General features: G+C 44.6%; 1 protein-coding gene across 2 annotated transcripts in view; it reads left to right on the plus strand.

Moving 5' to 3' along the window:
• The window catches only part of Flo2 (flotillin-2), a 109,721-nt gene that overhangs the window by 56,322 nt on the left and 39,772 nt on the right, over nucleotides 1–13,627 (plus strand). Inside the window, exon 1 of one of the 2 annotated variants that reach the window (XM_071592962.1) lies at nucleotides 12,839–13,400. The exons of the other annotated variant lie outside the window; for it this stretch is intronic. The gene's annotated coding sequence lies outside the window, so the exon portion shown is untranslated. Of the gene's footprint in view, nucleotides 1–12,838; nucleotides 13,401–13,627 lie in introns of those variants that run through there. 2 annotated transcript variants of the gene reach the window in all.

The raw sequence follows: 13,627 nt of genomic DNA on the forward strand, positions 1-13,627 counted from the left end.
CTAAATTGGCGAATAGCATCCGCCATTCCGCGTGATATCACACGGCGAAATATTAAATACGCATAGCATTCTCATATTAGGCCAACCTTTGGCCTCGATAATAATTTTGCAATGAGGGTATTAATTATTTCAAACACCCTAGAGCTTTTGAAGAGTGGCTATAGACTGTTGTACTCGTGTACTCTCAATCGCGTTTGTTCGTGAGTGTAACGGAATCTCTTAATAGCGGAAAAATTCATTAAAATGTCTCAAGTCACGGAAAGTACGCCGGAAATGAACAAGTGATTAAAACGAGGCTTCCAAATTTTTTGTTTTGGCTCTTTGAAGTACACCCCTCCGGAGACCCTGGGCTATGTTTATTTTCCCTTACTCTTTTAATCAGTTCCCCAGCTGTACAATCCCTCCACCACCTCCGAGTCCTGAAGTAGTACACATCTCTGAAACCTGTCTATGAATCCGAATGAAGGTGGGCGCGGTGGCATATCTTGGGGAGAGGGACGGGGTTCCTTAATCCTCTGATTAACCCGGCCGGCAGCTTTCCGGTTCCTGATGTCCTCAGTCCTAGTGCCGGAATTGCAGGCCGGAAATTTTAGATGCCACGCACGACGGTTGGCTGACGAAGAGAGGGGGCGATATAAGCATGGAGTCGGATGTCGCAGTCGAAGTTTTTGCTTTCCGAAATCGCAAACAAAGGCGTGCTATTCTTTGGGAATCCCTCTCCTGGATTCGAAAGGGCGGAGAGTTGACCGATGTCTCCTCGGGCCTCGCTTTCCCCACCTGGGCCGGCTCCTTTGACCTTACGTCACAGCCTCGCCTCCAGCCCGAGAGAACCTTTCCCCCCCCCTCCCTCCCCTCTTGGTCGTGGCCGTGGGCCAGCGAGAGGCCGCAGCCGGGAACTCCTCCTTCGGTTCTCCCGAGATCGGGTCGTTGATGGCGGCGGGTAAGTTGGGACGGGAAAGCCTTACCTGTCGGCGGCCTTGAGGATATCTCGTCATGAATTCGTGGTCGCCCCCCGTGTCACACCCTCATGAACGGCTCGACGTGCTCCGATTAGGTAGCTGTCATTTTTCATCGGCCGCGCGTGATGGATGGAAATGCGTGCGAAATCATTAGCGAATTTTCGGGGCGTGTTCGAGGAAAAGTCTTTTGTAATCGCTCTTTTTCGCCAGACCACCATTGCGTGCTCATCGCGGCTTCAGCCTTGCCAATCACCCCGGCACCATGAAATGAATGAATGTATTGCGAAAACCGCCCCTTTCAAACGGCACTTGTCTCGCCAATTTCGAACCGAACCGTATGAAATAAACAGCATGTGCCTGCGGATGTATTTCGTTAGATTTTTTTCGAGCTCTTTATCTGCATCTGGATTTTTTCGCGGGTTCATTAGAAAGTTCCGGTTTGCATTATCGCCATATTGACACTTTTTTTTGTGTTTTACTGAATCCGAAAAATAATCATCATCCAGGGTTATTGTTTGTCCACCGATTACACCCCTATCGTTAGCTCCCTTGGAAGTCTAACATATTCCTGAGTCCTTGATGTACTTTTATGAATGTCTCTCTTGGTAACATTTTCCTTGGATAATTTAGTATTTTTCACATATACTTACGTAAAATAAAATTTTCAATGCTCGTTCAGTTTCTAACGATAGAGCTTATTTTGAAACTAAAATTCAACCAATTTACCGTCTATCACATTTACTTATTTGCAAGCGCTTGAGCTTGCAAAATGGTCTAATTATCACTTACCGGGTACGTAATCGCTGTAATATATTATGGCTTCGTTTATATATTATTATTGTTTTAATCTCAATGTTCATTTACGGGTAATAATCAAGCTTTTAATCAGCCACTCAAGGTTAACGTTAGCTTTCATAAACACGGGGCATACGAGGAATTTAAAAAACGTTGGCACAAGTGTATAATATCTAATGGGAATCACTTTGAAGGAGACAAAATAGATATTCAAGAATAAATAAATATTTTTTGAAGAAAACACAAAAGTCGCGATACTTTTTGAACAGACCTCTTATACCGCCTGAGGAAAAAGGAGAATTACTGGGATGTGATTCAGATACCCTATACGTATACTTCCCGCCATCCTTTTTTCGTTTCTAATGTGATCAACCGCAAAAGGATATTTTTGCCGTAGCGAAAGTCAGTTAATTAAACTACAGTTAGAGGAAATAATGGAATGGAAACTGTACTTTTTGGAAAGTTTAATAAGAAACAGTTTTTCAATAGAATTTCTCAACCTGAAGCACAGTGTTAAAAAATGTCAATTTTGCAAGTGGATTTCATACAAAATTTTCAACCTTTCCTTCAAGCTTAAAAATATCGCGACGAATCCATTTTCCTTTTCAAGTTTAATTTAGGACGGGGCGCGTTGTCCTGCAGCTTGCTTTTTTTTCATAAATATTTCCAGGTTTCAGACTGCCTCAAATGGAGTTATCTTGGAAATGTTGCAGCCGGTACTCACGGGGGCGGCATGAGCAGGTTTTTCCCCCGGCGAGGGTTGTGGAGTCGACCGGGGGGAAACGCACCGGGCGCACACTTTGGCGGCGGACGGCGAAGACTTTTAGCATTCTTTCCACGTCGTACTAAGTCCGCCATTATTGGCAAATGGAATCTCACGAACGAACTTCCCTCGGCCCTGCTTCCCCATCGCATGCCACTCGACGTCTCCCGAATCCCTATTCGGGTAAAGGACGCGGAGCCCTGTCAAGAGGAAAGGCGCGCTAATCCTTCATTCAATGATTTTTTCCCATTTAAGCACCCACAGCATCCGAAGGAAATTCGTGTCTTCGAAAAAACGAAATAGCTGCCTAATTTGAGTAAACTCCCTCCTTAATTGGGCACTGCCGCCGGATGCCAATTATTTTCGAAAACGACGAATGCATTGGCTCATTCGACGTAAGCTCTCGACTTCTGTAAGGAATTTTTCTTTTCTCACTGTTACGAAATTTTTGTTCAAACCACGTCTAAAACCTCATTAATGAACTCATAAATTGGTGACATTTGCCGAAAAGAAGGCTCTAGGACAAGAAACCGTTTTTAGGCAAGACGTTTATTTCCTGTTTTTTGTAGGCTTCTAATACAGGGTCCGTACAATAAGTATCGGGACTGGATCCAAAAATCAAAATGTATTTCAGTTATCATTACAATTACTTAATAATCTTCAAAATACATTCCTCCTGTATCGATCCACTTTCCTCATCGCAAGATCCTCTGTTATAATGGTGTGGACGGTTCCGACTGATAGGCCGGTCTCCTCACTGATTAGGGCGATGATTAAACGCCTGTCACAGTCCAAAACTTTTTTCACTTTGGCCACCTGAGCATCGGTTCGAGTGGTCGTCGGGCGTCCGACGCGATGCTCATCTTCGACGAGCTCCGGGCCTTCCTTAAACATTTTGTGCCGCTCAAAAACTCTTGTGCGTCTTAAAGGCATCATCCCCATAAGGCTTTTTAATGAGTTCCAGGGTCTCCGACGCGGATTTCTCGAGTTTATCGCAAAACTTCACAGCGTAGTGTTGTTTGACGGTGCGCTCCATGCTGGCGCGACGACACCACAAACAATCACACGTCACAAAAATCCACCTCCTGTCTCAGCGCATGCCCGGAGGCAACTGAACTAAAGTGCGCCTGAGTGGTGGGGGACCCCTCTACCGAGCCGACCTGTCGGACCCCCATCCACCGCTCCGTTGAGGCTACAGCGAACCAATCGCGATACTTATTGTACGGACCCTGTATAATTGGAGCGTCAGTGTGATAGAAAAGAGACAGTGTTCTCACGAAAAACCCCGCCAATAGGGTTGCAGGCGCGAAGGTGCCATATGGAAACGTCTTAATAAAGCCAAGGTTCCTGACTTCTAACGAGGCCTTCTCCTCGTCGTACACTTTTGGATCACGTGCCCCCGTACTCCATCTGTTGTGGTGATTCCTCACAAATTATTTCTTGAACGCCTAATATGGTTTCAGTTTCATTTCCCCCAAGGCTGTACATGCTTCATATCTCTTTCAGAAATAATCGGAGAGAACTTGAAAGCCCAAACTTATTTGACCGGAGGCGGAACCAAAATTACTCTCACGTCATTTCTTTCGCAGAGTTAATTTAATGCGTGTAATTGACATTGAGCTGTGAATGAAAATAGAATTTAAGGTTCAGGAAAATAATTTGGTTGGCTTTCATTGATGCTCACATTTCATTCTATTTTTTAAGATTTGATTTATTATTGATTGGGTTGAGTTGATGACTTGATCGCTGTGTATCGTATGAGCGAAGATTTCCACGATCTTCTTCCGCCGGGAAGGCAGCAGATCCTCAGCAGCGTTTTGTTTGTGGGAGTCACTCGTCCCTTAGTGATGCTGACCGCAAATTGTGAGGCCTACCGGGTGCGAATTACGAGACACCACTCAAGTATTGTTTACATTAACTAAGACGTGGTTTGTCATCAATGAGAGAGAGTCGATTCGAGCGACAGACAAAAGTCTATACCAAATCCGGATATTTCATTATCTCAATTCATAATTCATATGGATGGAGTCTGAGAAAACATGCATTTTAATGCCACGTGACGCTTGGAAACAGGTTTAGATCGATATTGTTCGAGTGCGGTGACTACGCATTAATCTCTCCCGAGCAGGACTCCCGATGCGATGATTTTTTGAGGCGATGTAATCGTTCATTTAGTATTTCGATCCTCCTATAGCTTCTCACCGAGAGCAACCTCGGAGCATCAAAATACGTGCACCACTCGGAAGTGAGGGTGATGAGCATTGCGCAGTCACTTGCGGCCAGTCTCTCCGAGCTCATCGAATCACCCTCGAGGAAAAGTTGTCGAGATGACGGATTGTCACCGACCTGGGATCACCTACTTCGTGTTTTGTTCCAAATTTCGCGCTGAATCAGTCGACTTCCGAAACACGCGCGTGCATAACGTGTCTATTTTAAGTTTTGAGAGTGCGATTCCATTTTAACTCACTCTGAAATTAATTTTGAGGTCAAACAAAGCTAGAATAAAAAAAATACTCCCATCGTTGAAGTCGCTGAAAGCCACAATAATCAAGTTTGGCTATAATTCCGACAAATGAGCTTCTGTTCAATGTAATTTCTGATGCCCACCTCGGGTTTGATCGTTGTTACCCCCCCCCCCTCAAAATACGGCTCAGAATTATGCTTCACCACGCCCCCGCTATTTTTAGCGGTTTTAAACGATTTGCGTGAGCCCTTCATTCGATTATAAATCTCTTTTTTTTGAGCTGTAATCGATGAGATGAAAATATTTGGCCTCGTTCTGATGATTCATTTGTCGGGCTAGCCGGCGAACTTCGATCGTTTTTCCTCGATGTGTGAGTTGTCCTTTTTCTTCTGGGAAGCGAATTAAGAAGACATATAATGTCCTCGGGAAAGCGGAACATGTTATTGCCTTCGTAAACATAAACGAAACCTAGTGGCTCTTGAGATTTTTTAATGCCCGACTTACCGTTCGAATTTGAAGATTCTGCATCTATTTGTTAGAATGAAACATTTACTACGTACTTACCAGCATGAAGTAATTTTACTAAATTGTGTCACCCTGTGTCCTATTTCTTTTTTTCCGAATGTTTACGTGCGTAGACCATATTAAATGGGTATTTATATCTCCTCTTTCCGTTGTCTACCCTTAACATATTTTCAAACCTTCTAGGGATTCGCATTCATAATTTCCCGCGGTGATAAGGTTTTGAAACGCTGTTACTCCATAAATAATGTGACTTGCACCGATGTTCAGTGTTTTTTTAACGCTGGGGTTCCACTGGACGAGGAGCGTGTCCTCTGCATTCGCATTTCCTCTTTTTTAGGCAACAAAATAGTCGTTTTCGTCGCTGTCCTGTTTTCCTTATCTCCCACGCCCTTGGGCCGCTCCGCTCGGCTGCCATTGGGCACTGGTTAATCGCGAGGCATCCGAAGCAGGAGAGGCGGGGGGAGGCGTGTGCCTACTAATGTCACCTCGATCCATCAGTTCCGGTGGTCATGGATTAGGGAGGCGAGGGGAAGGTTGATGGGAAAACTGTGTTGTCGTGTGACTCATTAAAGCAAGGCGTCTGTCCACATTCCGATGCCCCCAAATGGAAGTCGGGACAATGCGGGAGGATTCCGGTCTCATCAGCGAATCGAACCCGGATCCTTGAGCGGGTCCTTAGGCGTGGAGACTCGTCGCGCGGACAACTTCATCCCATTGCTATCGACTTCACTCAATACTGAATTGCTAGTCGGCCAAACGAGCATCCCTTTTGCTTTAAATCCCGTTTGGGCAGGGGGTTTTTGGGCGGTCTCCGCTTTGAAAGACCCTGGTGAACTCGGTCACTCAAATCCCAGGGGTCCTATGTGAATCTCAAGCCAACTAACGAATATTTTCAAATTCTGCGCCTGAAGATATTTCGCCGTTATTCATTCCTTTCTTATGCGCGTCCGTTCCTTACAGTGCATCACCACTCACTTAAATGAGACTGGAATAAAATTGTTTTACTCTTTTGGAAAGTTTTCCTCCAGTGAGTTCCTTGTGTGCTGAACTTTGTTTGCCGTTTGTACTCGTAATAAGTCATCCCGATAGCGTTTTTTTTAATATTGTTTTTACGCGTTTTTGCTCCGATTATAACATTTCTTGGCCAGTAGCAACCGTGGTGGTGACTTGCTTGGAAAATCTCGTAATGCTCAGGGTTTGAAAGTCTGGAGAGCCCGGAAATGTCCAGAAACAGTCCAAAATGGTCCTGAGTGTTTTGTACGATAACGGCGGCAATGTTTTTCGTTATTATTGACCGATCGCCAATGAGTGTATGTGCTTGAGTTGCCATCGTGGGAGTGTGCTGTTGTTTACCTCCCGGTCTGTGTTGGAACAACCTCCCGGGAATGCTCACAAGCTTACCTCAAGTTCACTCACATCATTTTTTTGGTGTTTCTTAATATTCAATCATTAAAAGTGTACAAACGTATAGGCTTCTACCAATCTAAGTTTTCGGGCGGTCCCCGACACCTGTTATCATCCATGCATCCCGAGAACCCCTCCCCTTATGCCCTGCATTATTATTTTCGTTTTCATTTCTTCCTTACTTCTGCCCACCGTCTTGCAGTCTGAAGCGTATATTCTTGTCCTTCGTAAAAAGATCCCTCTTATTTGAAATAACCCGATTTCTTGGAAACAGTGGCCCCTAAAGGAAATAGTTTCTTGACGCATAGGATTTGGAATACATCCTATGATTATATTTTTGAAAAATACGGAGAGGGAAATAATTATGCGCATAAAGCGTGGCTAAATCGTGAATACTTCTGCGATACTTGGGCAAAAAAATTATTTTTTGTATTACTCGATAAAACCTATTAATGTTCTGATAATAATCAAGTCATCTTCCCGGCTTACTCCCGTCAATCGCGACCCCATCAGCATCCCGCTATCGCTCAATATTTCCTCCATGCATAAAGTATATTTAAAATTAGCATCGCGCTTCTTTTTTTTGTAAAGAAATGGGTTCTCAGTAGAACCTATACAATCCTTTATAAGAGACAACATTGTTTTATTCCTTGGACTTATATCCATCGTGGATTGCCGAAAAAACGACCCGAAGAAAAGGCTCATTTTGGTTTGGCAAACCTGGAAATGCCCGTGGAATTTCGTCCTTGGATATTTGTGGCTACCTAGGTGCTGTTAAGAGGAATGGGAAACACGGCACTGTAACTAGAAAATTGGTTGGTCAATCAAGTAACTTGAAATAGTTGAAATATTTTGCCGTCACTCTTTACCGTTGACATATTGTCGGTTGCAAACATGTAAAGAATACGTGAGTCCATCAGACAAGGAGTGGGAAAATTCGCATAATGAGGGAGTACTCAAAGGATGTTGCCTCGCGTTAGTGAGTCACTCACGACATCTCCTGGGAGAAACATAAACGGGGAATATGTCGACTAGCTAGGAAAAGTTAGGATCCATTAGAAAACTGGCTGGCATACATAGAAGTAAGACGGCTTATGAGAGTAATTAGGGAAATGTGACGTGAAACTAAGGGAGTGATAATATTTTCCACCAGTTAGACCTCATGTAAAATGTCCTACTAATTGCGAAACGCCATAATAAACTCACTAGTGTATCTAGATTATTAGATGATCTAGGCTGGGATTCACTTGCGGAGCGAAAATTAAATTACTGATTTAAATCGCTTATATAAGATGGAAGCAGGTATCTTTTGTTATAATTTTACCTATCGTACCCTGATAGATAGATAACACGAAAATAAGATTAGAGAAAGCAGATCTAGAACCGACAGGTTTACAATGTCATTCTTCTCACGAACTATAAGGTGTCATAAAAGCCTCTAACTGCGGGACTAAGAAAACCATTTTTCACGGGAAGTAGCATAGTGCATAGCTTGCGTATGTTTTATCTAATAATATTGTCACGCTTACTCGCAGCACTCTTCGCAAGCGCAGGGAATTACGTTGAACTTGAATACTGTAGTGAATGTAGCTGTTGTAGTAATTTGGTCCATTCCTTGAATTATTGAGCCTCTCCATTAGTTGCCAACATTTAAGTTACATTTCATTTTGCAATTAGTGTGTTGGCTAATAATTACCCGGCTCGCAACGTACCTTGAGATGCAGAATAAGTTTAAATTTTTCTCGCTGCAGTAGTGCTTTGTTAATTGCTTTTATCCAGATATTTCGTTATGACTCGTAAAAACTTTGATATGGAGCGTAGCTATGTACGGTGCGGAAACGTAGTCATTGAAGCAGGAGGATAGACGTAGACTGGAGGCTTTTGAAATGTGGGTGTGGAGAAGAATGGAGAAGGTGAAATGGACAGAGAAGAAAACAAAGTACTAGGTATTGGGAGCGAAGAGAGGGGTTTGTTGGGAGAAATCCTATGGAGGCAGGAAAAGTGGATGAAGGGGGTATTGATCGGTAATGGGATGTTGAAGACTGTAACAGAGGGGAGAATGTTAGGCAAACGAGGAAAGGGAAGGAAAAGGATAGGGATGTTGGACGGGATGAAGGGAGGAAGAAAGTACTCGGAGATGAAAAGGGACCTGATATAGAGTAGGATGATGGATGTTGTTTTTTGTTAGGAGTAATAAAATGTTTGTTTGGTAGTTGTGTCCATCCAAAAACCTACCTTAACCGGTAGATTACCTAATAATAATAATAATAATTTCCTTATATTTCTGATAACAATTTGTATATTTTTTGTGGTGATTCATGTAAAGAACATTAATATGGTCCAAATTATTGGACTGGAACTTTCTTCTTAGCTATTACTGCTATTTTATGTGGTCAATTAAAGGTGGGACAGAATTCATTATGATTTTTTCAAATGGAAAAAATATAATCATAGGATGTAAATGTCTAGATTTTTCCCTGACTTTCTTTTCCTTTTGTTGGATTTGTTTGAACTCCGTAATGCGTATATTTTCGGGTGATATTTCTCAGATAGCAGTGACCCAACCGTGGAATTTAAGGGTTACCTTGAGCTAGGTCAGGAACTTAAAGCCGACAGCCTCGTGGTCGTGCAAATTGATCTTTCCTATCGAGATTTTCGATTAAGTCGACTTTGCGGCTTGCTATTCTTTCGTCTCCTTCGAACGACTCGACGATTAGGCTCTGTCGGTGAGACATTTGACCGAAAGGAAGATCCCTCCTGAACCCTCCTCCCCACCAAGCCTGCTAAGGGAACTTAAGGCAATAAAAATCAGTGAACAAGTTAAGTCTTCGCTCATCGGACTGGCCGGTCGACCCGTAGACCTTAAAGAGTGGAGTAGAGGCCACACCTGCTTCATCTCTGCTGCTTCCTCAAATCCTGCCTTCCACCAGTATTCCCGCTGGTGCGAAATGTCTACGGTTATAGGTAGCCTCTCTGAGTAAAGGTTTTCAGTCTGAGCTCGGGTAACGGCAGACTGTAACACGTCTGGTTATGGGTACACGAAAAAATCAGTTGCGCTTCTTTTGGTTATACCTTAGTCATTCGTTTGACCAGTGAATAGCAGCCCAGGGATACACTAGTCGATAGTGCGATACCGGAGGCCAATCGTATTGAATCTTGGAAAACCATTATTCTTGGAAAGTAAACATTCAATAAGAAGTATCTAGGAACGAGTAGTTAATGCAAGTGTTCCTCCTTCAAATTTGGTAACATTTTAGACGTATTTAGCAAGCAATATCTTCAAATCAAAACAATGTTCCTTTTAAAAATATAATGTCTGCATCATTTTTTCAATTTTTCGTTGTACAGGATTTCATGGCGCTATGACACTTTAGGGAATAGGAAAAAGTCTCCTGGTGCCAAGTCGCGGCTGTAAGGGGGTTGGGGAATCGTCGCGATACCGTTGCAGGTCTTCGCAAGGAGACATTCGGCTCCGCTTTTGGTCGTCTATCATGTTCTTTTGGAACGAGTTTAGCGCAGATCTTTCGCCTCGCCAAATTTTCCGTGATTAAGGTGTGCATTGTCATCTTATCAATGCCAAAGCGATCTGCGATCACTTAACTGACGATCTGAATCGAGCACTTCATACACTCGCGAAGAAAAAAATGTTACCGATATAAACATATATATATATATATATATATATATATATATATATATATATATATATATATATATGTATTCATATCCCTTTCCCTTATATATATATATATATATATATATATATATATATATATATTATATATAACTTCTGTGAAAGCCTCACGAATATGAATAATAAGCATATCCAGTTAGCACTAGCTAACAAAAACAAAAGCACAGAAACCCACAAAAAAGAAAAGAAACACACATTTTCGAATTTCCGGTGGTCAAGCCACCTTTCTCTAGGGATAGAAGGAAGGAACTGAGTAGAAGGTCATAACAGATGGGGCTGGAAACGCTGACAGGATGGGGAAGGTGGGGAAATGTTTGCGAGGTGAACAGTTGGAAGGGGAATTTTTAGAAGTGTGGGAATAATAAAGGAAGGTTTAGGGAGCGGAGGGGGGATTAAAATGTGTGTAGATTGGGGTAATGTATGTCTAATATTGAGACCTGGTTCATTGCAGGAATCAAGGAGCCAGATAAGCGCCTACTCAATAGTTTTGAGTTTGAGTTGAGGGCCATAGGATGGGAGGGGTGCTAAAATGAAGACACTAGTATTTATCAAAGGGACTGTTGTGTTCGTAGGCGTGTTTGGGGATTGGGAGCATACCAGTCAGGGAAGAATTCTTGCATGAGGCCCGGTGGTTATTGACTCTAATATTGAGGGGTGTGATGCTCCGCCCAAAGGCAGGTCATAGTTGGCACTTTAGAAGGTAAACTACTTTGCTGGAAATACATGAGGAGTAGGGAATTGGTGGGAGAGAGTTAAAAAGCGGGTAGGAGAGAGATAGGGTTCGAGTTTTGAAAATATGACGTTTTACATTTAGGTTTATTGCAGGGTATGGGAGTGGCTTTGGGACGTGGCGAGGATCAAAGGAGTGAATTGGTTGATTTGAGGAGATCCGATAAGTTGGCGAGGCATTTGAAAGTAACGGAGGGACATTTGGGAAAATAGTTGGCGGTGGAATTATGGTTTTTACCCACCTTAAATGAAAAAAACGATTCATTTCATAGGTTTCTGTATTATTAGCGTTTTAATTTTTTGCATATTTCCTTGAAATTATATCTCTGCATTTGCTCCGTATGAATTAATTCAAGTTTGTTTTCGTTGACTTTGATGTAACTATTTGGATGATTTTTACTATTGAACGCACCGGACCTGAAGGTTATAAATGAATAAACAAGTTAAATGTTGTCTTACCAGATACAAACCTCTGTTAATCATCCTCTTCATATAATACTCACAGTACGACATAAATATACATATAATTTATACTTCCGCATCCAGAACTTGAAAGTAAACCGCAATATGAAAACAAATATGGCGCGTTATCCCATCCAGCATTACGTAACCTCTATTGAACTAACCAAGGGTCACATTTAATAGGTGGATGCTATAGATATCGTAGGTGGCTACCGGCTATACCGTAGTCGGACATAGGTCGCCTGTCTAACCCGACATGATGCAATAGGGCCTAACTGAAGCAACGAGTTGGTACCGCAACAGAGTCGCTCGGGAGCTCTTAGATCACAGGGTTGAGGACCGGAGGAAGGTTGCCATGGTAACACGGTGACATCGAAGGCCCCGACGTAACATCGGCGCGGAAGCGCGACGCAATGACGTCAATGATTTCGAATGAAAAATATTCAATAAGTGTGGAAACAAAGGTCTCTCTGCTCGTAGAATTTTTTCCTCGCGACCGTGTCCGTATGCCTGGTGGCGAGGAATGAATCTTATCGCCTCCCCCCTCCGCCTCTCCTCCTCGGGTCGTACGTCTCCCATTCGTGGTGCGGTGGTTGTTTGTAGTTCCTCGCACGTGGTATTTCTTCACCCCCCTCCCTCACCCCGCTGCCATTTTCTCTGACGCAATCCACTCCCCCGAAAGTCGTCTGCCGGTCTGGATTCCCCTTCCCATCCCTCTCTCCCTAGCCCCTACCCCCACCCACCCACCCACACACGCACCTCCCGCACCCCCGGCGCTACATCTGACGCCGGTGACGTCAGTGGCAGCGGCCAAGGGAGTTTCCCCGCCCCGACCATTTCTTCCTCCTCCTCCCCCCCACCCGACACGCCTCCCTCGCGCGATACGTCATGGAGTGCCTCCCCACCCCTCCACACGACCCGTTCTCCCTCGCCTCTTACCCCTCTCTCGCACCCCCCCCCCCGCCTCTGCCCCTTCGGTAGAGCCTCACTATAACGCGCAGCCTCCATCTTCGCCCCCCTTACATTCCCTCTAAAACCTCCTCACCTCTCCGACGCGATCCACCACATAACGAGTGAGAGACTACCTGCCGGGATCAGTTCAGCAGCAGCAGCGTGGTGGGACCTGCCCCGTCTCGCCCTCCCCACTCCACTTGGAAGAGAGAGAGAGAATCCCCCGAGGTCGCCCCTACTGCACTACTCACCGGCCTTCCCTCGACTTCCTTCGCCTCGATCGGAGCGCCGCTGCTCTATTCCCCCGCGACGCCAACCCCACGGAGAAACCCGCGCAGTTGAGTGCAGCGGAACGGTGTGAGCAGACGACGACTCCTTCGCCGGTTCCTTCTGACTCGGGAACGCTGGATTGAAGGAAGGGAGAGAGAGAGAGTGGTTTGAGGAGGACATCGCGACTGGATCAGTCTTTCCCCCCTCTCGCACACCCGACCAACCTCCGTGTATCCGCCCCGTCGCCCGGAAGAAGGAGAGCACTTCTCCCCGGAAGGAATCCGTTCGTCTCAGTCCTGGAGATTTCCAAGCCCGTGAGATGATAGCTATCGGAGCATTCCAGTTGACACTAACCGTCGCCTTCACAGTGGCCGTTCTCGACAGGTGAGGTTGCGTCCCGAGCTTGCTATCTTCTGCCTTTTCTTCCTTGAATCTCATCTCCTCTCCCCAGCTTCCTCTTGGAGCCACTCTTGCCGCGTTGGCTCTTTTCGGAACTCTCCCGAAGTTTCCCTCTCCTTGGGTCAGTCCCGGTTAGTCGTATACTTCCGTGCGCGTGGAGTGATTGGAGGAAAGCGATCGCGTTGAAAGTGTGGCCGGAACCGTTCATTTCC

The sequence above is a fragment of the Hetaerina americana genome, unplaced genomic scaffold (genome assembly GCF_022747635.1).
Source record: "Hetaerina americana unplaced genomic scaffold, ioHetAmer1.1.p SCAF_5, whole genome shotgun sequence".
NCBI lineage: Eukaryota > Metazoa > Arthropoda > Insecta > Odonata > Calopterygidae > Hetaerina > Hetaerina americana.